Genomic DNA, 27,910 nt, shown 5'->3' with positions numbered 1-27,910 from the left:
CAGCAAGAGCCAGAAAAAAACATCTTGAAAAAGATTTCCCTCACAACATCATTCCCATCCTGCTATTCATTGCTCTAAATAGCCACTCTCTTCAGAATTATGTTTTGACTTTAGGTTCAAGTTAACTTCAGTTCTTTGTGGCAGTACTAAGCGCTAGATAGCCAAAGCAACTGGAAGGAGTGTATAAATGAACTGGGTGGCATCAGCCATGTCATTGCAGAATACCCAAGTGCAGACTCCACATTACTACAGGTGGCAACAGAAGAGGGAGGATCTCTACTCCCAAAGCTCTACTAACTTCGGATGTTTCCCCTCTTAGAGAGCTTTTTCTTTTGGACTAGTTTGTAGAACAAATTAGTTGGGAAATCTCCCTGAGGGGATGGATCATTTTGCTATCAACTAAATTAGAGATGCAATCTTAGTTATGGTAATACTTCCTTGGTCTCCTAAGGGTGATATCTTATGAGGAGAGATTAGTTTAAAGTCATTCATGTGCAAAATATATTTATTTATTCATTATAAGAAATGCAAGAACAGAAGGGAGAAGAAAAACAAAATGTGGACCAAGATTAGAATACTTTAATTAGGAAATCAGGATTCTGTCTGTTAGGTTACCATTTTGAGATATTTTTGAATATGAGGATGAGCTTATAAAATTGTCAGTTTGCAATCTACCTTGAGTTGGTTCTGCTTGCCTTTGACCAGATGAAAGTTTTCAAGTAGCTCATAGTCTTCCTGGACAGTGGCAAAGATCCTTCCCTGATCCCCAACAACCTTTCTGACCATCAATACCAATGCTATTCTTTGAAGAGATTGTCTGCCCTTGGTAGACTTGAGTGTGGTGCTTACAGATACCAAACTTACTCAGTAGAATGAAATCATCTTGTCAGAAAACCACAGATAGAAAAGGGCCAGAAAGATTTTTGAGTTAACTAATAGTGATGAGAAGCTTGTTTATAAATAGTTTGTTTATAAAAGCATAGAAAGAAATCAACACAGTACACATGAAATCAGTGAAGGTCGGCAGAGCTGACTCTTGGCAATTTGGGTGTCACCCAGGCTACACTGGGGATTCTGGACAGTGACGTGAATTTTTATGTAGCAGGCACAGACAATGATAAAAGCAGTGATATTCAGCATCAGGACCACAATATATGATATAGCTAAGAGCAAAGGGAGTCTCTGTGTCCGTAAGGAGGCAGAAACTAACTTTGCCATAACTGCTGATCACCCCCAATGGAAGTAGGGCTGGAAGGAAACAGCAAACCCACCCCCTTAGCATGAGCATATATGCATTTTGTAGGCAAATCTTCCTATCCAGGTGCCTTGCAAAAATGATTGGATACCAGAGCTCTAGTATGATAACTATCAATGTGTACAGAGAAAGTTCACTGGCAAAAACAGTGAAGAACGAGCTGTGATGCTACCAGAGTCAGTCTGTCAGTCAATGGCATAGTTTTAGTACTCAGAGAGAATATGGAAGATAACAGAGTCAATAAGGAACATGTAGACCCCCAAACAGAAGTCAGCAAAGGCCAATTTGCACATGAGAACACTTGGGATAGTAAGTTTGTAATGATGGGTGATGATAATAAACAGGATGAAGAAATTGGCAAGGAGAGCCAGCAGGTTGACAAACCACACTATAATTCTAAGAAACTTCTGTCCCATTATATCTTCATAGGGACTGAAGTCATCTGACTCTTGGGAGCATGCCTGATCTTCATTGTCTCCACACACAGAATAGTCATAATTGCTATCAAATGCCTGTATAATCATTCTTGAGGATTTTTAAGTTCTTGGCCAAATCCAATATTCTCATCCTCCTGCTCTTCAAAGAAGACATACTAATAGTTAGTTGCTGTGGAAATCCTGTACTGTGGAATCTCCCTCATACACTACCTTTGTGTGGTTCTGTTCCTCTTAATATTTCTGGTAAAAGGGACTATTCAAGGCGTTGACAGATTTCTTCTGACACAAGCTGTGAATGCTGCCCTGGCTGCACATTAGGGACTCAAGGATCCCTTTGTTTTTCTCTGTATTCTTGAAAGCACAGCAGTGACTTGGATAGGAAAGGTCAGTTCATGTCAGGTAAAGGAAATTCAAACAAAAAGGAAACTTCTTACGAGTCCAAGTATTTCTTGGTATTAGTCCTTTCAGATACTCTAGATCTGTAGGTGACGGAACAGTAATACTAGTGTAAGAGATGCCCAGCAGGGTAGGCCCACTGTATACTCCCAAAAAACCCATCTTCATCAATTACAGTCAGATATTTGTTCTTGTTTAAGTAAACAGAACCCAACTTTGTCCCATTGAAGGTAAGTCTTAGACACAGGTAAAGCCATTATTATAGATTTTCAAGGTTAAGGTCTCATTGCACAGCCTTTGGAAAGCCTTCACAGGAATTGAAGTTATAAAAGGGTTTTCTGTAATTTCAAGTATAAAGAACACATCAGCTGAATCAATTTTGGTCAGGTCAGAAAATATTTACGTCTGATATTGAAAATCCTAATGAATTTTAAGAGAAACAGCACTTTCAGGGCATCAGGATAAGTTAAGCTCCTAGTGATTCAAATTCCTCTGCAAAAGTTAGAATGAACAAGTTCACAGGCTGAAAAATATTGTGCTAAAATAAAATACCTGAGCTCTTTCTTCATTAGCTACAAAACACAGAGAAGCAAGACATTAAAAGAACCCCAGAGGGGGAAAATAAATGAGTTTGAATTAGGAGATAAGAGTAACTACTGGCAGAAGTACAACAGATTGCTCTCAACTCAGAGAAGAGGGGCCTGCTCATTCTTTGCTGCCTCTGGTAGCTAGCTATAAAGTAATTCTAAGACTATGGAGGGAGGTGTTTCCTAGAAGGTTGGAGAACACTTAGTGTCTATTTAGAAGCACACATTTGATTTCTTAGAATCATCTTTGTTAAATTTTCTTCTATGAATTGAAGAAGCAGTATTCCTTTTGGTCCTGTTGGTACACATCAGTGGTCCCAGGGGGCAGGAAGGCAGCGATGGTGCATCATCTGTGGTTCCAGGGAGCAGGAAGGCAAAGGCTGTTGCACACCTGTAGTCTCAGAAAGCAGGAAGGCAGAGGCTGGTGCATGATCAACTGAACTCAGGAGATCTGAGTGGCAGTGGGCTAAGACTATGGTGTACCCACACTAAGTTTAGCATGGATACAGTGAGCCTATGCCTGGGGGACCTTCTCTAGGGATCTCTCCTTAGGCAAGCTGGGGATAAAAAGGCCCAGATTGGAAACAACAGCACAAAGCTCCCCAGCCTATTATAATGAGACCACTATAGTAGTCTCTATACTTTCAGACTGGATGATAAGGAAACCAAGTATAATTTTTTTCCCAAGTCCCAGAAGGCAGCCTTTATTAAATTGAACTGAATTGGAGCCAGGCAGTTTTGTTGTTGTCGTTGTTTAGTTGGAGGTATATGTATCCAGGGTCAGTCAGGAAGTCATTGAGCATTTATTAATTACTTATATGTCAGGTACTGTGCTGACCATTAGAGATACAAAGGAAATCTCTACACTAAAGAAATTTACAATATGATGAGGGAAACAATATATGATTAACTGGGTAAAAACACAATATTATCAATTCTAGGGAAGGTAGCCTTCCTTAAGGTACCAGATCTTAAGTTGTATTATAAAGCATCAGTCATTGGTGCTGGTTAAGAAATAGAGTATTGGATCAGTGGAATAGGTTAGGGGACACAAGACACAGTAGTCAATGACTATAGTAATCTACTGTTTGATAAACCCAAAGACCTCAGTTTCTGGGATAAGAACTTGCATTTTGACAAAAACTGCTGGGAAAACTGGAATGTAGTATGGCAGAAATTAGGCATAGATCACATACTACACCATATACTAAAATAAAGTCCAAATGGGTACATGATTTAGATAAAAAAGACTGATAATATAAGAAAATTAGAAGAACAAGGAATAGTTTACCTGTCAGATTTATGGAGAATGGAGGAATTTATGACCAAACAAGAGATAGAGAATGTTATGAAATGCAAAATGGATGATTTTGATTATGTTAAATTGAAAAGGTTTTACACAAACAAAGCCAATGCAACCAAGATAAGTAGGGAAGCAGAAAACTGAGAAAGAATTTTTACAACCAGTATTTCTGATAAAGTTCTCATTTCTAAAATTATAGACAAGTCAAATTTATAAGAATACAAGTCATTCCCGGGTTGATAAATGGTCAAAGGATATGAACAGGCAGTTTTCAGATGAAGAAATTAAAGGGTATCTATAGTCATGGGGAAAAAATGCTCTAAATCACTATTGATTACAGAAATTCAAATCAAAACAACTCTTAGGTACCACATCATACCTATCAGATTAGCTAACATGACAAAACAGGAAAATCCTAAATATTGGAAAAGATGTGGGAAATTGGAATATTATTTCATTGTTGGTGGAGTTATAAATTGATCCAACCATTCTGGAGAGCAATTTGGAACTATGCCCAACAGGCTATAAAATGTATATACCCTTTGACCCAGCAATACCACTTCTAACACTGTATCCCAAAGAGATCATAAAAATAGGAAAAAGACCCACATATAAAAAATATTTATAGAAGCTCTTTTTGTGGTGGCAAAGAATTGGAAATTGAGGGGATGCCCATCAATTAGGGAATGGCTGAACAAGTTTTAGTTTTTGAATGTAATAGAATATTATTGTGCTATAAGAATTGATGAGCAGGCAGACTTCAGGAAAACCTGGAAAGACTTATATGAACTGATGCTGACTCAAGTGAGCAGAACCAGGAGAACATTGTACACAGTAAGAGCCACAGTGTGTAATGACTGATTTTGACTTAGCTCTTCTCAGCAATGCATGGACCTGCAACAACGCCAAAAGATTGATTGAAAATATCATCTACATTCAGAGAAAGAAATATGGAGTCTTAATGCAGATCAAAGCACTATTTGCTCTCTTTTTTGGTTTTATTTTTTTCTTTCTCATGGTTCCTTCCATTTGTTCTAATTCTTCTATACAATATGACTAAAGTGAAAATATGGTTAATGAAAATGTATATGTAGAGCCTATATCAGATTGCACACCATCTTGGAGAGGGGGAAGGAGAGGGAGGCAGAGAAAATTTAAAACTTATAGAAGTGAATGTTGAAAGCTAAAAATAAATTAATTAATTTATAAAACAATATTATCTAGAGAGAATGGGTGAAAGGGAAGTAATTTGTACCTGGGGATACTGGGAAAGGCCTCTTGCAGAAAAGTTGGATTTGAGCTGAGTCTGGGCCCACTATAGGCCATGACTAGTAGCAACCCAATAAGGACATTTCCTCTCACTTCTTCCAACCTTTTCTAGCAGTCATGTCCTCCCTCTCATGAATCTTTAATTCCTCTCTTCTCCATTGGTTCTCTACTCTGACAACAGACACTCTTGAATCTTTTCAGTTCTAATATTATTAATATTATTATCATTATTTATTTATTTTTTATCCTCACTACTATCAAATAAATCTGTTTTCCTTCACTGTGAATCTTTTTGAAATAGTTTTCTATAACATATTGGTTAAAAAGAAAAAAAAAAGGTGAAGTTTACAGTCTGACTACTCCTCATCACCTCTTCCAGACCCTTCTAGGCCCTCTCCTTCTTTGAGGTTTGCTCTGTTCAGATATTTTACTGAGTCTTCATATTAGTGGTTTATCTACTTGTCCCAAGGTCAGTATCCCTTCTTTCTCAAAGAGTTCAATACCTGGTCCCACAGTATTTCTTTCCAACCCAATCCCTGCCTTATTTTTGGCCATTGCTTGAAATAGTTGGTAGACTTGTGTTGATGCCACTGACTTTTCTTTTCTCAGAAAGGTTTGTTTTTCACATCATTTATCATTCATATTTTAATAGACAGAAAGAATGACTATTTTTTTAAATTATAAAGAAGCACTTTAGAAATTACTTTGAAATTGCTTCATAATTAAAAAATTCCCTAAGAGAAAAGGAAGCAAAACTCAGACAGTGTGAAAAAATCTCAAGTGAATTTAGTTTTATCACCAATGTGCAGAAATTACTGTTATTGAGATTTTAATTTCCAACACTAAGACAAATAAAGCAGTATATCATTTTAATACTTCTGAAAACAGAAAGAAAATGCCCCCTAGAGAAGAGCAAGTTCAACATTAATGACTAGCCAGAGGATGTTGGGTAAACTTTTTCCTACCCTTTGAAAAAAAGTAGAAAAAAAAATCCTGCATTGTATTACAAATGGAACGGGTCATTCTGAAATAATTTGGAAATTGTCAGTGGATTGGCCATCTGGCTCCATAGATTGAATAGTTTTATGTGATTTTTTCAAGTTTTCAGCATAGTATATTTTGTAAAGTTTATTTAAAAATATCACAATCTGAGAAAAATCAAAATTGCCAATCATCCAAAGGATAGTAGAATACTTCATGATGGGCATGTTATTAGCATGTTAGCAACACAAGATTTGAACTTTAGATGTTTCATAGAAGAAAACATCAGAAATACTTGTGACTAAGAAAAGGATGTCTGTAGTTAGAATGATAAGCCTATAAGTAAAATAAATTCCCTGGGAATATTACTAACAACAACAAATAAGAAAAAGTTCTCTTGCATATTCAATGTACCCATTAAGGACAATGTATCAAAAAACTAGGTCAAGAAATCCTCAGAATTCTGCAACAGTGGGGTGGATATCAATCTTGATCAAATCTTGGATTTTCTACACAACTTTCCAAACAAATCTTAACATATCGTTGCTGACCATGTCATTTCCCTTCAAACCCTCAGAAATTCCCAATTGCCCTTAGGACAAATTACAAATCTCTTAGCATGGTATTCTCAGTTCTCCATAATCTATTTGTTCATACTTATACTGAATTATACCCCTTCACTCACCCAAAGTTCCAACCAAAATTATATTTCCCACACTTGATATTTGCTCTTTCTGAATGTTATTCTTCACTTCTGTAACTACCCCCTGTTTGCCACCTATCTATCAGAAACAATCTTCCTTTACAGCCCAAATTTGATGCCACCTATTGGTTTGAAGCCTATCTTGTTTGTCTCAGTTGCTTTCTACCCATATTATTTTTTTATTCCTATCATTCGTGACTTTTATGAGGTTGACCTTCAACCAACAGACATTGATGTAGCATGCTCTTGACTGAAGGATTGTGAAGAACTTTGTGACATTTTACTACACCAAGTTAGATTGTTTTGTCTTGTTTTGTTTTTTGGTTGTTTTGTTGTGCTTATTTTGTTTGTTTTTTTTTCAGAATGGAGACAAGGGCCAGGGGTGGCAAGGAAGATGGATTTCATCCTGAAATCCAGTGACAGTTTACCAAGTGCTTTTTGGCCTGCTTAAATCAGATGGCCTACAGGAATCTCAAACTCAATATATACAAAAGAAAACTAATTTTCTTTTACCCTCAAACCTCTCCTTTTCCCAGCTTCCCTATTACTGTCCAGACACCTAGGCTTACAACCTTGATCCTCATTTCTCATCTTGTGCACATCAAATATCCAATCTGTTGCCAGATTTTGTCATTTTTTCTTACCAGTCAATCAGTTAACATGAATTTATTCAATGCATGCTATGTACCAGATGCTGTATTAAGAATTGAGAACACAGGGGCGGCCAGGTAGCACAGCGAGTAAGAGCACCGGCTCCAGTGTTGAGAAGACCTGGAGATCAAATCCGGGGCTGACACTTAGCACCCACCCAGAAACACCTGGCCGTGTAACCTTGAGCAAGTTACTTAACCCCAATTGCTTAGGGGAGGCCAGGTGGCTCAGCGAGTAAGAGCACCGGCTCCAGTGTCGGGATGACCTGGATCAAATCCGGTCTCAGATACTCAGCACCACACCCAGAAATAACTGGCCTTGTAACCTTGAGCAAGTTACTTAATCCCGATTGCTTTAAAAAAAAAAAAAAAGAATTGAGAACACAAAGGAAGGTCAAAACACAATCCCTGCCCTCAAGAAACTCACATTCTAATGTCACAGACAGCATAGCCACCACCTTTGTACAGGTCCTTATCACTTCTGGCCTGGACTATTTCACAATAGCTTTCTCAATGGTCCCCCTGTTTTAAGCACCTTCTTATTCCAATTTATTTTCCAATTAACTAAATGTTTTACTTTTCCTTTCCCAAAACAGATCAAACTATTAATCCTATTCATCTCCATAAACTTTAGTGGCTCCCTATTACCTCTAGGATCAAATATAAATTGCTGTATTTGCTACTTAAATTTCTTCACAACCTGTCCCTTTCCTATCTTTTTTTAGGGTTTAACAGAAATTTCTTTTCTCTCTCCCCAGCCCCACCTTATTGTGGAAAAAAATAAGAATGAAAAACAAATTTCTTATTACAAATATGCGTAGTCAAGCTGAACAAATTCACTCATTGACTGGGTTTAAAATAAAAATCATGTCTTATCTGAACCCTGAATCCATCACCCCTTCTCAAGGCGCTTTGTCACAGGTCCTTTGGAATTATGGATGACAATTGTTTTGCTCAGAGTTCGTAAGCCTTTCAACATTATTTGTCTTTATAATGTTGTTGTTATTGTATAAGTTATTTTCCTGCTTCCAATTGTTCCATTCTTTATCCATTTATAAAAGTCATCGAAATAATGTGGTTTTATAATGTTGATGTTGTAACACAAATTACTCTTCTGATTACTCTGAATCAGTTCATACAAGTTTCTCTATGTTTCTTTGAAATAATCTATTTCTTTAATTCTAATAGAATAATAATATTCCACAACATTGATTCATAACAGTTTGTTCAACCATCGCCTGACTGGTGATTATCTCCTTAGTTTCTATTTGTTTTTGTCCCAATAAAATGACATTATAAATATTTTTATACATAAAGGACTGTTTTCTCTTCCTTTCATCTCTTTTGGGCATAGGCATAGTAGTGGTTTAGGTGACTTGGCCCTGTATTCCTTTTAAAATGTTTGTGTAAGCTGCTTTCCAGAGTGCTTGTATTCATTCACTGGTCTAATAGTGCAACATTGCACCTGTTTTCCTACAGCCCCTCCAATATTTGTTACTATTTTTTTCATTGTTGCCAATGTAATGAGTGTCAGGTAGAAGAACATAATTTTTTTTAATTTGCATTTCTCTAATTATTATTATTTTGGAACTTCTCTCCCCCATAAAACTATAGATAACCTGGGTTTCTTCCCTGAGAACTACCTGTTCATATTCTTAGACCTTTTATTAAATGGATAATGCACTTAATATTTTTTAAAATTTGAATCTATTCTTTATGTATCTTAGAAATGATTCCCTTATCAGGAAAAAAAAAAAGCTTGCTGCAAGGACTTTTCTTTTTCTTCCAGGGAACAGTTGCTCTTCTAACCTCGTGATCTTTTATCCCTCTTGTTTGGTCATGAATTGTACCCCTCTCTGTATATCTGAAAAATCTTTGCATCAGGTTTTCTCTGATAAAGATCTCGTTACTTCTTTCTATCGTTCCAGTCTTCTTACAGTTTATTTCCCTCCACAAACCCAACAGTCTGGCCTCAGTGACTTACTTTTTCTTCTTCAACCATGGCACTGCATCCTCTTACTCTGCATTTGTTCTGACCATTTCCTATACCTGAAATGCTCTGTCTCCTGATCTCCAACTCTCAACTTCTCTGGCTTTTTTGTAAATCTTATAGTTTTTTGGGGTTTTTTTTTGCCTTTTGGAGGGCAAATGGGGTTAAGTAACTTGGCCAAGGTTACACGGCTCGTTTTTTTTGTGGGTATTAAATGTCTGAGGCCGGAACTGAACTCAGGTCCTCCAGACTCTGGGACCAGCTCTTTACTCACTGCGCCACCAAGGCCACCAAGCTGCCCCAATGCTTATAGTTCTACAGGCTTCTCCAGGATGCCTTCCTTGGTCCACTCCCACTCCTTCCTTCATTCTGAGTAAACTTCCATTTACACAGTATGTTTCTCACATATTTCACGTTCATTTGAATGTTGTTTTGCCATTAGAATGTGGGCATCTTCAGAGCAGAAATTGTGCTGGTTTTTTTCCAATGTTTTTTTTTTTTTTTGTATCCTAAGTCCAATAGCATGAATCTATTGTATTCACTCAATAAATATTTCTTGTTAATTTACATGCTCTGTGCTCCAGCCAAACTACTCAAATCACTTTTTATGTATATGTGTACTTTTTCTTACCTATCCCTCTGTTCCTTTGTTCATTTTGTTCTCTATATTTCTAATATATTTCTTTCCTCTCGGCTTGGTGAATTTCTACCCATTTTTTTTTTTTTTTGCCTTTTGGAGGACAATTGGGATTAAGTAAACTTGCCCAAGGTCCAAGGTTACACGGCTATTTTTTTTTGTTTGTTTTTGTTTTGTGTGTGTGGGTGTTAAGTGTGTGAGGCTGGAACCTAACTTGGTTCCTCCTGACTCCGGGGCTGCACTTTACTCACTGCATCACCTCGCCTACCGAAATTTCTACCCATTCTTTAAAACTCAGCTCAAATAACTAATACTCAAGGAAGCCTTCCATGATCCCCCAATAATGATCTCACCTAAAATATAACACCTAAAAAATCACTTCACTTGAACAATTATAGTTTATTATTTTAATATTAATTCTTTACATACATATTAAATATTCTCATACTTAAGTATAGGCTCCATGAAGGCAGATGCTATGCTTTATCTAAATATTCCTGGAGGTTAGCAGTTATATAATCAACAGTTACTGATGTACTGATGAATTGAATCAAGTTGACTTATTAGACACAGGAACTGGTTACCATTCAGTATAAAATAAAATAAAAAGTTAGGCATGATTCTACTTGAAGATATTGAATTTGTCATCAGAATCCCTCAAGATTTGTTCTAGCTCTATGATTTTCTTCAACTCTAAAATGTCTTATGAATTTGTCTTTCCTAAGTTGAAAAAGCAATGTAGTTTAGTGAATTCTCTAAGTTGACCTACAAAAGCCTGGGAATAGAGTCATAAATAATAATGAATTTGTTAGTCTATTCAGTCAACTGGGGGAGTTTTCCACACCATTAAACAACTATCCAATTTGCTGCAATTCAGCATAAGTGCCAAATTATTTTCTAAAGAAGCTTAGATATAAGGGTGGCATATTTCAGTTCAGGGCTTAGGTAGCAGTGAATATTTAATCAAGAAGGGAGAACACCTAACATCTGGTTTCAACGAGTAGTCATTTATAATATTATACACTATGAAAATAGAAAATGCAATTCTAAAATGACCTGTACTCTGTTGCTTTCCTACTTCCATATATGTATAGATGTGTGTATTTATATATATTAACCTTAATATTGAAACTGTGTGTTCAGGTGCCTGAGGTATAAGTGAATAAGGATTTGACAGGTAGACAGGACTGGAATAGAAAATAAAACCCTCGTTGTGGCCTGACTAATAATTTGCAGTACAAATCTATGTTTCACCTTTCTGATGTATTTACTGTTGACCTCACTTCAGGAGAAGCAAATGCCATCTCCTCTTAAACAAACAGTACTCATGTCTGTGTCCTTTTGACATTAATCAAATCTTTCACATGAAGTAATGTCTTGCTCAAATACTATTCTGCCTCCAACTTCCCTATTTTTCTGATCATCAAAATCATTCCTAAAAAGCTAAGGCAAGGCACAGGGAGATGAATCTGTTACTTAAAATCATTTTGTAGTTTAGTTTGTAACAAAGCATGATTATTTTCATTTGCCATTCATCTTTTCTAAGTTATGCCTTTCTCAAAATAATATAAGTATGTGATTGTTTGGGGACACCTTGATCGTAGTGAGATTTGGGGACTGGGAATATGGGGTGTGGTGAAATACTTTCCCCTAAATAGATGTCAGAAGCACTATTCATTTTTATTTACTGGATTATTTTTAAAAATCTTTTTCTCTAGCACAATTTTAATATTTTTTTGTTTTTTTTAATTGACAGAATGATCTGTTATAAACCATAGGATTTTGTGAATGCAAGAGTTGGTTAATGTATCTATAAATATTACATATTAGCTTTGAAATATATATGTGTGTGTGTGCAGAGATATATATGCATGGCCATATGTGTGCATGTGTATATATTACATTATGCTATAGTATAGCATATTATATCATAGTATATAGTCTAGTCTAGTCTAGTATATTTATATAATGTTATATATTAGTGTGTTCATCTAGACCAGAGGTGGGGACCATACAGCCTCAAGGCTACATGTGACTCTAGTCCCTTAAGGATGGCACTTGAGGACCTAGAGGGCTACATGTGGCCTCAAGGCTGTAGGTTTTTCCCACTGTTCATTTAGACCTCTGATTTCATCTATGTGTGGACCTTTTGATATGGAAACACTCCGCTGATACCAACTGGAAACTCTTCTGTAACTTCTAGTCTTAAAGAGCTTCTTTTGTGACTTGACTGTGGTCACACAGAACTAGCAATTCAAATCCAGGTCTTCTTGACTTTGAAGTCACCTCTCTGTCCATAAGGCTATTATTTAAATGATTTATGAATCATTATTTAAACAGCATAGACTTCAAAAATGTAGAGATTGTTTTTAGGAATTTTTTTCCTATTTATTTATTTCCTAGTTATTTAAAATAAAATATCAAAATGATACCTTCAATGAATTAAAAACTATTGCCCATATTTTAAAAATTTTAAATGTAGAATGATATATTCTTGGCATATTTTTCAGGTGTACAAAATTGTTTTTCATTTGACAATTTATCTGGCTTTAGTTGAATTGATAGATGTCACAAAAACATAGAACCAGTATGTTTCTTTTTTAGAGACATTTTGTGAAGTTGCAATTTTTCCACAAGATGAGCTGAACACTCTATTAGCACAGGATTCCTGAGTCTAGGATTCCTGAAGATTAGCCTGCAGCCATTTCCTAGGTGGTGTGATTTCGACAGGGCCCCTGTACTAAACAAGGTCATGTTGCATCATCACTTGTATAACTGAAGAACAAGAAAGCTCTGGGGTCAAAACTTAAAACAAACAAACAAAAATGCTAATAATTCAGGAAGTGAAATCACTTTTCCCCCAAGGAAGTAAACAGATGTATAAAAAATATAGATATAAATAGTATACAGAGATGCACACACCCATGTATGTGTTACACGTGTATGTTATGTGTACACACACATGTGTATATACTCATGCATATATACACATATGTGTGGTGGTATGCATGTGCATATACAGGCGCATGCATACACGGATACATACATGCATGCACACACATACACATAAATATGTAATGGTCAGTTATCACATTGGGTTCTCACACCAATGGGAGACACAAAAACTAGCACATTAATCTTTTTTCTGAGTTGCAGTCATTTGACTGAGACAATATATTGAAATCCAAAACACTCTTAGCCCATTCTGTGGTCTATAAAAGTGAGTGGTGATTCTAGTGGAAATCTAAATGTCACAACAGATCACACCCATACTCTGATGTGACAGACTAAAGTACTGAAATGCCCAGGTTCACAGCAGTTTTGCCCCTGGGTATATGTGAATGGCTCATGATTATTGCCACCTCTGTCCTCACACACATTCCCCAGAGAAAGAACACTTTTAACTGTATACTGAGAGATTGTGTCCTCGCCCTGAAGCAAGAGCTCCTTCACTGCTACCAAAGCTTTCCAGCTCCTAAATGCCTCTAATAAAAGGACACAAGGAAATGCACAGGATAGAGTTACCCATGAAATGGGTGCCAGGCACACCCACTGAAGTAAGGAAGGGGAAGGGAATGAGGATTGAAAGTTCCTTCACATTCCTGTCATATTCATTTTTTTATTTGCTTTTTTTTCTTCCCCCTTATCACTCCAGCCTCGTAACTTAGCATCCACAATAAAAATAGACAAATAAATATATATACACACACACACCCTTTAGCTTTCACCTCTACAGTCTACCCAGAGCTGCTGGAACTTGCTGAACTAATGACAGTGACTCTAATCTCACTGTTCCTGCATTTTAATTGGAAGTGAGGGGAAAGGGAGTGTTGCCAGTCACCCTCTCCTTTGAATATGTTCTCTTTTCCCCTCTCTCTCTTTCATAATTTTAAAAACTGCCTCTGTGGGGAAGACTCCATCCTTTACTCCTGAGATCTATGTTATCTTTCTTTTTTTCAACAGTTAGGAAGAAATACCTCACCTAGGGTTTTGGGGGATTCAAATTCCTCTGCAGCATTGCCAGTCCAACTGTCTTGTCTGGAAAAACTGTTACACTAGTGCATGTGCGCTCTCTCTCTCCCTCCTCTCTCTCTCTCTCTCTCTCTCTCTTTTTTTCTCTCTCTTTTACTTTGTCTTTCTGTCAATGTCTCTCCATCTCTATCCATCTCATTCTCTGTCTCTGTTTCTTTCTCTCCCCACACAGCCAAACAAACACACACGTTGCATAAGACATTCATTGGTTGGGGGTGGGGGTGGGGTGGAGGGATCTGAGCCTATGTGGAGCTCCTCCCAACCCCAAACCTCCTTCCCTGGAGCAATTGATGTCAGCTTGAGGTAAAAGCACCTGGCAGAAGTAGACATGTGCTTGTACATTTCCTGACAGGAGAAATCCTGAAAGTAAATTTTCCAGACTCAACAAATAGAAATTGAAGGCACTGATAGATTTTCCTATAGAAGAAATGAGGACATATTGATGCTTGCTTGACCGAAGGAATTGTTCAGAGACAATATTCTGGAACTCCAATTCCTATGTGGAATGGGGGGAACCTGAATTCCCTAAAAATCATGAGATTAGATTATAATCTTCTAGCCAGAGAGGAATATTTCCTGGGAAGCATACCTCTTTGAAATTTCTAAATTCATGAACTCCCATGAATGAAGGTTTGTAACACAGACCTTCTTTATCAGGGGTTCTTAAAATGTTTGTGTCATGGACCCCTTTAAGAATTTGGTGAAGTCCATGGACCCCTTGTCAATGTAATGTTTTTAAATACATATACAGGGGGGCGTCGGGGTGGGGGGGCTTGGTTCTACAGATGAGGAAATAGAACCAGCAGGAAAAGCTAACAGGGTCTGTACATGTACCAGACCCTCATTACATGTAAAATAAAATATATAGACTTACAAAGGAAATCAATCATTTTGAAATTTAGTTATCAAATATTAAATATAAAAGAAGTTTGTGGATTCCAGGTTAAGATTGCCTGTGATAGAAAAGGGGATTACTTAATACAGGATACTTATTGTTGAAAAATGAGACTCATTTTATATTAATTCCTCTGTACTCTACTTTGTGTGGAAAACCAGTGAATTACCCATAGAGTAAAAGTCTGATGGAAATATTATTGTTTATTCAGCAGTTGCCAGTTTGTTTGTTTCCCCTGAGTAGAATCAATACTCTAGTGGTCACTATAATTCTTGAAAATATTAAGTTACTGTGATACTGGGGGAAAACTATTAAGGAGTGTTTTTTTAAAGGAGGACCTCATCAGAATGTTAAAAAGGATTCCTATATAGAAACCCTCAGTGGTGTGTGTGTGTGTGTGTGTGTGTGTGTGTGTGTGTGTGTGTGTGTGTGTGTGGTGGCTGGTGGATGGTAATTATCTAACAAAGACTATCTTGTATCAATGTCCTTTTGCTACCTTAAGTAGCATGTATGTGTGTGATCTGGACATCTTTTTTTACAAACATTTGGGGAAACTTAGCCATGGACATTTTAGGAGATGTTTTCTTTTTTTTTTTTTTTGGAGGGCAATAGGGGTTAAGTGACTTGCCCAAGGTCACACAGCTAGTTAAATGTCTGAGACTGGATTTGAACTCAGGTCCTTCTGACTCCAGGGCCTGTGCTCTGTTCACTGTGCACCTAGCTGCCCAGTTCAGGAGATGTTTTCTGGAATGAATATAGACTGAGGCAATGAGTAGCTAAGAAAACCTGTCTTACTTGGGGTTAATCCCTAAAATCAAAGAATCAGTGTAATTCTAGAATACTTGGGGGTATAGTGGGCTAGGAAGAAAGTTAAATATACCATATGCCTTATTTGTTTGTTTTAGGAGCAATTAGAAATCATGGACCTAAAAAAAAAATCACAGAGTATTGGTGACTGCACAGTCTCATATTCAGGGTTTTTTTTTCTATTCTTGCCCTAAGTGCAACTTCATAAAATTTAATATTTCTCTCCAGGAAAATGATTTCAGGCACAATTAGGTCATTCAACCATGTCAAAGGCTTAGGATTTAAAGGGGACTTCACAGATAATTCCTCTGCTCAGAATTGGGTGATTAAAAGCAAACAAACAAAGTAAATGCTTGATTTTATATATATACACACACATATATATATATATATGTATATATAATATGCATGCCATCAAAATGAAATGAAATTATTTCCATAAAAATGCTTAAATATGGCAGAATTTTCAAGTTAATTGACTCATAACTTTTTCATTGTGACATGACAATGAGAGAATAGCATCTGTCTACTTTAGCTGGTTATTTTACTAGGAGTCTGGTTCATTTTTAGCTTTGTGATGTTGCCTTAATCAGTTTCAATGAGCTGGTTACTGGATGGGGATTTTAATTTTCTTCAGTGTATTTTTAAACTTTTCCCCCAGAATACAAATAAAAGAATCACAGAATCTCAATATTAGAAGGGAAATTCTAATGCATTACCCAGTTCAATCTCCTTAAAACAAAACAAAACAACCCAACAGGAATCCCTTCAACATCTCTCACTGATGCTCATACAGCTTAAACTCTTACTTTTAATGACCTGGACTTCTATCAACCAAGGTTTCATGACTCTGTGATATAGTCCATTTCATTGTCCAGAAAATCTTCTTTTGACAATAGTCTTTTTCTCTCCTGTATCTGTAGAGACCAAGAACGATGCCTCTTCCACTTCAAATACTTAAAATCACTTACCAGTTACTAGTCGTTCATAAGTCTCCTATATTCAAAATAAATCTTTTATTATATGATAATAGTTTCCAGATCTCTTACCTTCTTGGTTCATCTTCTCTAGATGTATTCTATCTTTTCAACATGCTAAAAATGTAGTGCCCCAAACTAAACATGAACTCCAAATGGGAACATACCATGTTAAAGTATTTTTTTCGGTGTAACTTGCAACACCTCGGACCCCCAAAGATTAGCTATAGGAGCTTTGTAAAACTGCACATTTGACTCTGTCAGAAGATCCCTAGATTAGCAGCAGAGCAATGTTTACTTCCTTTTCTAAAACAAGCCAACCATGTCAGAAATGCATGTTTTGTATTACAGCCTCATTTTGTGGATTTTTTTTTTAATTCTTGTGGTCTTTTGGTTGGAAATACATGTTGGTAGGACTCCCAAAGGACTTGAAAAGACCTTATGTATTTTAAATTATATGGAAATTTTAACTATTAGATGCAGTTGCTTATTCAGGAATTGGAGGTCTGGGAAGAATTTCAGAACTCTATGCATGAAAAAATTTTATTAAAATCCAATATGAAATTCTTCCCAGAATATATAGCCAACAAAACTTATACTTTTGAGATTTTGGGGGGACTGTCAAAACTTGTTGAGTTGGAAGGTTAGAGAATGCATTTTTATATATCTTTTCTTTGTCTATTTTGTGTGTTAAAAATTTTTTAGAATTTCAGGGAAAATGGAAATTTGAATAAACTTAACTGCATTGGGATTTAATTTAAATATTTTCATAACAGAGAGGTAATATAATAATATTGGATTACAATTTATTAAAAATTAAAATTGAACAAATGAATAATGGAAAAGTTAATGGAGCATTTTTGGACCAAGCTTTTAAAATTGAATGAAAAGTTATCAACCAGTTTCATATGTCATACACCTCACTTTTCCTGTCAGTCAGACCTGTCCTGCTACAATCCAGTTTGCCTTAAATACATACATTTACTAAGAAAACCTACATGGGGAGCAATTGTTTGTAAAAAGTGATTTCCTTGCTTCTGACATTAGAAAAGTATTTTCCATTGGATTTAATAGCTACTATTCTTAATAAACAGTTTATAGCATTTAGATCTGGAAGAGCCACTCAGAAGTCATCTATACTTGCATTTTTGTTTACAAACATTCAGATTAAGCTGGCAGCATAGTAAAATGAAAAGAAGCTGGAATAGGATGACCCCTGCTGCTTTCTGCCTGTGTAAATTTGGTCAAATCTTATATCATCTGTACATCTGTAAAATGAGGTGATTGTAATCTATAGTATAGCAGGCAGGTGGGCATGACTTCAGGAAGTTCAAATCTGACCTCAGAAACTTACTAGCTGGATGACCCTGGACAAGTTATTTAACCTTGTTTGCCTCGGTTTCCTCATCTGTCAAATGAGTAGGAGAAGGAAATGGCAAATCACTACAGTATCTTTGCCAATAAAACTCAAAATGGGCTCACAAAGAGTTGGTATGGTACAACAATGGTAATGAGACCTTTGACATGAATGACTGAAATGAATGAGCAACAGCAATCTAAAATATAAGAGGGCTTCTTTTTGGTTTGCCCAAGGACACAGAAATAGTTATGGGCATTGAAAGGATTGAAGAAATGAAGAAGCCCAACTGGGACACAGTGAAAAGGTTAGAGGTAGGAAGGAAGAGGAGTCTTTGAACTTTGAAGCCCTTATCCAACACTGCCCTCTCCTTATTCTTCAGTAAGAGAGAATTTATTTTGCCATAGCCAACTGTTTCTTTTTTCTCCTCATCTCTTTGTATCTCCCACTTCTGTGATGTAATAGAAAGAGCACTAGATTGTAAGTAAATAGACTTATATTCTAGTTTCAGTTCCCATATGACATTAGGCAAGCTCATTTAATTTTTTGGCCCCCATCTCTTTACATGTAAAACGAGAGGAATCGAACTTGTGATCTCTAAGTCCACTTTCAGAAATAACCTTGTATAATTCTATTCTGCATGCTTGCTAAAGAGCTTTTTACTCATTTCTTATAAATCATGTTAAAGCTATCAGTCCTTCTTTTTGCATTGGCCATACAACTGTGCTTGTATATGTCTGTGTGGGTATGTGTATTCTTTTCTTGTCAAAGGTCTCATTACCATTGTTGAATTTTCCTTTCAATGTGCCTGATCCCCTACTCCCCTTTTTTTTTCTTTCTTTCACCCATGCCTGATATCCATAGAGTCATTTCCAGAGTACCTTTTAGTATTTTCTACTAAAAATTACCCTAAAGAATTAAAGCCATTATCCAAGTCATTTAGACCAATGCACATTTCACCCAAAATATGTTAATAGTTGATGCAAGCTGGTACATCATCCCTATATAAACATTTAAGTTATCTGATGCACAAAAAGTGATAGATAATATGCACCGCTGAACTCCTCCCCTTCAATCATTTTACTGATTCATTTGTTGTTTTTTTTGTTTAGTTGTATTCATTATCTCTCTGGAGTTACCATATACTTCTGCATCATGTCAGAGCATTAGATACACAACACTATAACTTCAGGGGTGTTATCACCAAAATTTCAAGATGCCTATATCCTGATTAAGATGCTATACCTGTAAAACCATGGTCCACTAATTATGAACTCATGGTATGAAATTAGGTTTCCTAAAGGGTGGAATTAGTGGGTAGCTTCCCTCCCCACTCCACTATTGTATGTACTGGAAGTATGTGGGTATGTATGCATGTATGTATGTATATGTATATATGTGACTGATAGAAATAGATATAGATACATAATGAAGACAAATATACACATGTATAATGAGGGCTGATCTTATATATGCACACACATATACATACATGCAGATGTATGCATGTATATATAGAGGGAGGGAGAGAGGACAGATATACATGTTTGTTTAGGCATGTGTGTATGTGTGTGCGTGCTTTCCAGTGATGCAGAATACATTTTGTACCTCACTCATTTGTTACTTTCTATATTTGTAAAAGGTGATGGGATTTTCAACAAGATTTGTAGAATTTTAAATACTTATGTAAAAGAGAGAGTGTGACATAATAGATTCAGCACTAAAAACAACCACAAAAACAATGATTGAGTAACCTTTCTCAAGTCACTTAGCTTCTCAGTTCACCAGAATGCATAAATTTCTTTTTTTCTTTTTTTTTTTTAAAGCAATTGGGGTTAAGTAACTTGCTCAAGGTTACACGACCAGGTGTTTCTGGGTGGGTGCTAAGTGTCTGAGCCCGGGATTCGATCTCCAGGTCTTCTCAACACCGGAGCCGGCGCTCTTATCGCTGTGCTACCTGGCTGCCCCTCAGAATGCATAAATTTCAAAGCAAGTATCAATCTGCAATGACAGAGGAAGTTTCTTAACTTTAAATGTTCCCTATACTAGTGAAATCACAGATTCAATTCAAGAAAGCAATAATAAAGTTAATTACTTTTCTCATTATTTGCCTCGTTATTCTTTACAAATTCTTAGTCTTAATTTGCTTAAACCTTTTTTTTGGCAAAAAAAAAAAAAAGAAATCCAACCTGAAACTTTCTTCATAATCATAGTTATTTTTTTTTAATTTCAGGATTTAATAACTATCTTTGAATCAAAAGTCTGTTTACATGGCTTTCTGCCATCCTTTGACCTCTAGTCATTACTTACAACTTAGGTAGCAAGATAATAAGTTGCACACTTAGTTTTTTTTCCAGTTAGTTTCCTACTTAATTTTCCTGTTCTTTTCTGGTTTTGCCTTTGTCTCTTCCCTATGTGAATAGCAACAAGGAAACATGGATTATAAGGCTAGAGGTCAGTCACTCTTCAGCCCGACTTAAAACTTTCCTCTTCCTTAAATTGCCCCAAACTCCTCACCACCTTCAATTCTATAGCTTTTAATCTGAATACATTCTATCTCCCTATTAATTGCTCACATCCTCTATATTATTTTTATAGCTTGGCCCCAATATTTGATTTTAAGAAGACTATAGGCACTTAAGAAGACCATATGCAGGATATAATATTTTTAAATGGAAAATAAAGTTTTTGAATGTAGATATAGTTATTTATCCATACTCACATGCATATGGAAAATTAGACTGTTCTCTTACATGAAAATTGCAATAATTCTCATTTACCTCTCTTCTGTTTCTAACCTTTGAATGTTCGAATTCCTTTAATAATAACTTGATATGGAATGATAAATACATTCTTGTCAAAAATTCAGTTTAGAAATGTTCTTGTTCACATTCTCCATAAAGTTATATTACTAAAAATTCAAAACCTTTTTCCCCCCAGGAGAGTCTTCATATCACTGTTTGTTGTTGTTTTCTTTTAAATAAAATTTGTAAATTTAGTTATCTAGATCTAGATTCTAGAGAGGCTAAGAGATAAAAGTGACAGTGAAAAAGTGATAAACTGCCTTAACTTCTTTGAAATAATAAGAAAGGAGACATAGAGGATAGACATAGAATGACATCTTTTGAATTTTTAGGCAAAATTTTGCCAGCGTTCACAAAAGAAATGGAAAGATGCATGATAAGTGACATAAAAATAAAATATTTGAGTGCATTTGTCACTAAAAAAAGAACTGGCTTGGTTATGCTGCAAAAATTAGGGAATCTGGATTGATAACCTAAGTGGTATCCTGTTTCCTAGAAATTAAAAAAATAAGAAGAGAAGGAAGATATTCAGCAAATTAGTCAGTTCTTCTATTGCAGGTTTATGAGAAAACAAAAACAAGAATTACACAACATAAGAAGAGGTGGAGGGGTTGTAATTTGTAAATTTGGACATAGTATTTTTACAAATGAAATCATACCTCAATAGGAAAAAAAAGAATAGGAATAGGAAATAAGGAAAAAGGTATAATACAAAGGGAATAAAAACCTAACAATCATAAATGAGTCCCATTGTTTTATTGGTAGATTAAAGGTAAATTGTACTCTGTCACGTTATATTCCCTTGGTTTTAATTAAGCATTACATTATTAGGTTACATTGCTTCTAAAAGACTGCTAGAGATGATATTAATTTAGAAAGTTATAAGAATTAACATTTTCTAAGAAAATAAATGGTGTAGGGAAATGTGTATTCTTTTAATTAGATATCACAATATTTTGGACTTCAACAAAAATAGATGAACATATGATGAGTACATAAGCATCTGTAATGCATGAATTGTTTTAATGTTACATTTTATTTGAAAAAAGGTGCAATTTTAACAATATATGAATATGACTAAAAAGATTGTCAAAAACAGGAAAAGATAAATGTTGAAGAAGATATGGGAAAATTGAAAAACTAATTCATTGCTGGTAGAGTTCTGAATTGATCCAACCATTCTGAAGAGTAATTTGGAATTATATGCCAAGGGCTATAAAAATGTTCATACCCTTTGGCCCAGCAATACTGCTTCTGGGATTGTATCCCAAAGAGATCATAAAAATGAGAAAAGGACCCACATGTACAAAATTATTTAGAGCAACTCTTTCTGTGGGGGCAAAGAACTGGAAATCAAGGGGATGCCCATCCATTGGGGAATGATTGAACAAGCTGTGGTATGTGAATGTGCTGGAATACTATTGTGCTATAAGAAATAATGAGCAGGCAGACTTCAGAAAAACTAGGAAAGACTTACATGAACTGATGCTGAATGAAGTGAGCAGAGCCACACTGTTGCAATGACTGATTTTGATAGACTAGGCTCTTCTTAACAATATAAGGACTTAAAACAATTCCAAAAGACCCATGATGTAAAATATCATCCACATCCAGAAAAAGAAACATGGAGTCTGAATGCAAATAAAAACAGACTATTATCTTTTTATGTTTTATTTTATGTTTTTCTTTCTTATAGTTCCCCCATTTTTTCTAATTCTTCTATAGAACATGACTAATGTGAAAATATGTTTAATAGGAATATATATGTATAGCCTATATTAAATTGCATGCTATCTTGGGGAAGGGGAGGGTGGAAAGGGGGAGAAAATTTAAAACTTATGGAAGTGAATATTAAAAACTAAAAATAAATAAATTACCTTATTAAAAAAAGAAAAAAGATTGTCAAGTGACAGACATGTCTTTTCTTTCTTTGAAATATATGTATGTATAAATAAATATATACATCTATCTTTATCTATTTATGTACAGACAGACGGATCTATTGCTCTCTTTTTGTTCTTGATAGATATGTCTTATTTTCTCAACTAGGATTTTAAACTTTGTGGGGTCAGTACCTGTCTCTTCCGGCTCTTTAAAATATCTGTAATGGCTTGTCACAAAAGGCATTTAATCATTATTTGATTGTTAACTATAAAGTGCCCTTTGGTTGATGTCTTTAGCTTTTATTTGTGATGTGACTTCTAAAATGTGTAGGTTGAGATGTACATTTTAAAACTAAAGGCCACACATCATCAAGAGAATATCAGATTTTACCTTTGTTTGCACCTCTCAGTCCAATATATGTTTAATTGCTATGACTACCTTCTTCTCTAGGGATGATTTATATACAAATACTATGTTTTATTAAGCCTACAAAGTGATAAACTGGGTTTGTTCTTCCTCCTTTGTTCCCAAGGTTGACTGTCACTTTTAATAACTTTTCAATGTATCAATACCCCTATACCCCTATACATCATTCATCCATTCTCTCCTCTTTTACTTTAGTCTCTGATGAAGAAATAGCCCTTTTCCTTACAATATTAACTCTTCTACTTATACCCTTTCTCTAGCAGGTTACCTGCCCCCCCACCCCCCAATCATTACTCATGCTTCTTCCTAGCTTTTTTTTTTTTCTTTTTAGCTCCTGGCTCTTTTTCTGCCACCTACAAACAAGCCCAGATCTCTACCACCTTAAAAAAGAAAAGAAAACAAACAAAAAGAACCCTCACTTGATTCTGCCATTTCCTCAAGCTATTACTCTATTTCTCTCTTCTCTTTCAGAAAATCACCTAGGACAAACTGCCTGCATTCATTTCCTGTGCTTCCCCTCCATCCCTGCTTATCAGCCACTTCCAAAAGGGTTTCCGATCTTAACACTCAGCTAAAACATCTTTCTCCAAATTAGTTATTGGAGTCAATTATCTCTTAATTCACAAATGCAATGTACTTTTCTCAACATACACTCTTTACTTCTCTGTAGGATTTGAGACTTTTGGTCATCCTGTCCTATATATTCTCTCCTCCCTGGGAATTGTGACTTTGTTCTCTTATGGTTAACCTTCTTACCTATTTCAGTGCTATTTCTCAATCTTCTCTGCTGGTTCATATCCATACTTACTGCCTTGCTCTGCTTCTCCCCAAAGCCTTTTTTAGCAGAGCTCTCTCTCTGTTCTCTCTCTCGGTGACCTCATTAGTTCTTGTGATTTCAATTATTTTTCTCTAAAGATGACTCCAGATAAAGTCTTTCTCCTGATCTTTTTCCTTAGCTCATATTCCAAATTACCACCAGCTTGTACATTTCAAAGTGATTGTCCAGTAAACATCTTTTTTTATCTTTTTAAATAATTTATTTTTAGTTTTCAACATTCACTTCCATTAGATTTTGAGTTTTAAATTTTCTCCCCCTCCCCAAGACAGCATGCAATCTGATATAGGCTCTACTTATATATTCGTATTAAACATATTTTCACATTAGTAATGATGTAAAGAATTGGAACTAGTGGGAGGCACTACAGTAAGAAACAAAACTAAACCACAAAAAATGGAGAGCAAATAGTATGCTTCCATCTGCATTCAGACTCCAAAGTTTTTTCTCCGGATGTGCATAGCTAGCTCTATCTTTTACTGTGACTTGTAGCTTGTTTTCTCCTTCTGTACAGAGAATGGACTTGATATAAGTTCTTTCCAGTTCTGACACTGTGTGGCTTTTAGAGGTGACTAGTGGCCTGAAAATGAGCTTGAGACTAAAAGGAAGTGTTTAAATCCATTTTCTTCCCACCTTAAGTAGAATGAGAGCTACTCCAGGGTAGGACTCATTCTCTTGCCTCTTATGTTTTTCTTCTGATTCAAAATAATCCCACTCCCTAACCCCATCCCTGAAAACCTCCCAGGGATTACAGCCAGCCAATGATGATCCCAGAACAGACATCTGCAGAAGTGAAAAAGGGGTGGGGAAAGGGGAAGGAGATGATAGGGCAAAGAACCAGACATATGAACTCTCCCCTTGACCCCAAGTTTGTTGAACTTGGGTATATTTGAGGATGTCTTATCACTAGGGGGAGGGGGTAGTACAGAGAGAACAGGGAGGAGGTAGTAGATCTCAAGCAGAAGGATAGGTGGTAACAGGGAATCCGGGAAGCTGGTCCCCCATAAGCACCTGCCATTCCACTCCTTTCTCAGTAATTGCTGCCAACCGGATTATACCATCACTTGAGCCATCTCGCTCCATGGCCAAAGCAAGAGCATTGGCAGTGAACTGAAGACACTGCTTTTCATTCATACCCTCTTGATAGGAGGCATCAACATAGCCATAGATGTAGGAGCTACCTGAACCCCCAATGGAAAAAGGCTGCCGAACCATCATACCTCCCATGGGTACTGAGTATACCTGCCCCCCCTCTTAGGGATCCCAGCCAGCGACGATGACCCCAGCCATGAGATCCTCTCAGTACCGATAACACATCTCTTTGAAGAGGTTAGCAGCTGAGTGGACCAGGGGAGGTTCATTCAGTTCAATGCTGTGGAAGCTGAGCTGATATGTGACCGCATCGGCCACGGCCTGGGTGTCAGCTGCAGAACACGAGCGGCAGCAGAAGATCCGGTCATGGATAGGGGTCAACTTGTCTGTAACTCGGTTGGCAATGTAGGACCCAGTGGTTGTCCTGGAGTCGGCTCCGAGGACCACGCGCCCATCAAACTGCACAGCCATGATAGTGGTCCCAGTGGAGACGCCCCGATCCCCCCAGTCCGGTGAGAGGCCCATGGGTCCATAAGCTGGGCCTGAGCACGCAACGCGAGGCGCTACTAAAGCTGAAGCCATTATTGCCCGGCTCTGTTGGCCTAGGCTCGGTGTTGTCGGAAAGCAACTGTCCAGTAAACATCTTAAGGGGCAACCAGTCCTGGAGTCAAGATGACTCGTATTCTGGAGTTCAAGTCTGGTCTCAGGCATTTCCTAGCTGTGGGACCCTGAGCAAGTCATTTAACACTGTTTGCCTCAGTTTCCTTATCTGTAAAATGAACTGGAGAAGGAAAAGACAAGCCAGTATCTTTGCCAAGAAAACCCCCAATAGATCACAAAGAGCCAAATACAACTGAAAAAAATCACTAAACTAAAAATCACTGAACTGAAAATGTCCCAGTGTCTAAAACAGAACTTTTTTTTTTTTTTAATTAAAGAAAACCCATCCCACTTCAAAATTTGCTTCTTCCCCCCTGCTCCCCTCAGGCACACATTCTGTTCACCAGGGTTGGTAACTTTGAAGTTATCATCTATTATTCGTTCTTCCTAGCCCCACATATCTAATCATTTGCCATGTTTCATATAATTCTATCTACACACTATCTCTTGAATCTGTTCCTTTCTTTCCACTCACAAGGGTCCTTCTCTAGTTCAGCCCTTCATCACTTGGACTGTTGTAATAGCCTTTGAATTAATCTTGCTGCCTCCAGTCTCACCCCTCTCCACTCAATTTTTATTTTTGTTGTTTTTTGCACAGCTATTGAAGTGATATTCCTAAAGCACCATATAAGACTCTTGATGACTAATCTCCAATGGCTCCCATTGTGTGTACAATCAAATACAAACTCATCTATCTAGTATTCACAGCCTTTCACAACTTGGCTCTACCCTACTTTTTAGGGTTTATTATGTGTTACTTGCCCCTACTTGACTACCACACTGTAAAACACATAGTAAGAGCTTAGTAGTGTAAGATATGAACCCTACCCTTATAATCCATCAGGATAGATAAATGATTATAAAATAGAATTATGATGAATGCATTCATTTTAATTCAATAAAACAAATAAATGCAAAATTACTTCTGGCACTGTGAAAAGTACTGGGATAAAAAGAGGAAATGGAAAACTAATCCCTTCCAGGAACTTATTTAAACTCCTCCTTCCTAGCTCCCCTTTATGTATTATCTTTAGCTATTGAAATGTTAGCTCTTTGAGATCATAGACCATCTCTTTTGGTTATATTTGAATCCCTGGCACGTAGCACAGAGTAAGTGCTTAGTATATGTTCTGTTTATTTGTCTTTCTGATCTTTATGGTCCAGCCAAACTGGTCGTTCTTCTGTTCCTTACACATTCTGTCTCCCATCTTTGTTTGTGTATCTTCCATGCCTGAAATATTCTGCATTCTCATTACTGTCATTTCGAATCCCTAGTTTCTTTCTGAGCTCAACTCAAGTATTACCTTCTCCAGGAGGTTTTTTGCTATCTCTATCCTTAGCAGCTAGTGCCAAATTATTTGTCTCATACATATGTTGTATAGTCATATGTATGCATGTCACCTCTTCTGGTTGAAATCAGCCCCTTAAAAGCAAGCATATTGTCATGTTTGCCTTTGTATACCCTGGTAATAGTAGGCACTTAATATATATTTGCTTGGTGTGACTGAAAGATGCTAAAGGTCCCTAATGAAGTGTGTTAAATTAATATGATATTACATTGAGAATCATGAAGTACATAACATGACTTGCTTATGTGATTTATGTGTGTTAAATGCTGATTTATCAGTGAATCATACCCATTCTGATTCTGGCATATTGAATTGATTCTACTAATTTCAGTTGCTTCCAGATATCCAACGTCGATTTTGATGGCCCCAAGTTTTGTTTTGTTTTGTTTTTTAGTATAATATTCAATTAAATAATTAAAGTTTTAAAGTTCTGCTATATTCAAGGCATTGTGTTTGCTAGACATTGAGTGATGAAAGATGAATTCTGTCCATTCCTAGTCTATTTTACCTCCATTTATGCCACCCTCCTTCATCCCTACTAAATTCACTTGGACTCTGCTCTTGGGTTCTTGAGTGCGTTTCCA

At 36.4% G+C, this 27,910-nt stretch overlaps 1 protein-coding gene and 2 pseudogenes across 2 annotated transcripts in view; 1 reads left to right on the top strand and 2 right to left on the bottom strand.

Moving 5' to 3' along the window:
• Positions 1-27,910, top strand: part of KLHL1 (kelch like family member 1) — a 542,636-nt gene that overhangs the window by 352,815 nt on the left and 161,911 nt on the right. The gene's annotated exons all lie outside the window — the stretch shown is intronic.
• On the bottom strand, positions 649-24,192 carry LOC138145178 (thyrotropin receptor pseudogene; annotated as a pseudogene).
• LOC138145130 (proteasome subunit beta type-6 pseudogene) lies at positions 24,920-25,949 on the bottom strand (annotated as a pseudogene).

The sequence above is a fragment of the Petaurus breviceps genome, unplaced genomic scaffold, assembly GCF_028583685.1.
Source record: "Petaurus breviceps papuanus isolate PSGF00001 unplaced genomic scaffold, PetGlider_PUasm1.0 90730, whole genome shotgun sequence".
NCBI lineage: Eukaryota > Metazoa > Chordata > Mammalia > Diprotodontia > Petauridae > Petaurus > Petaurus breviceps.
Note: the sequence above shows the minus strand (reverse complement) of the source record. Positions and strands in the feature narration are given on the sequence as shown.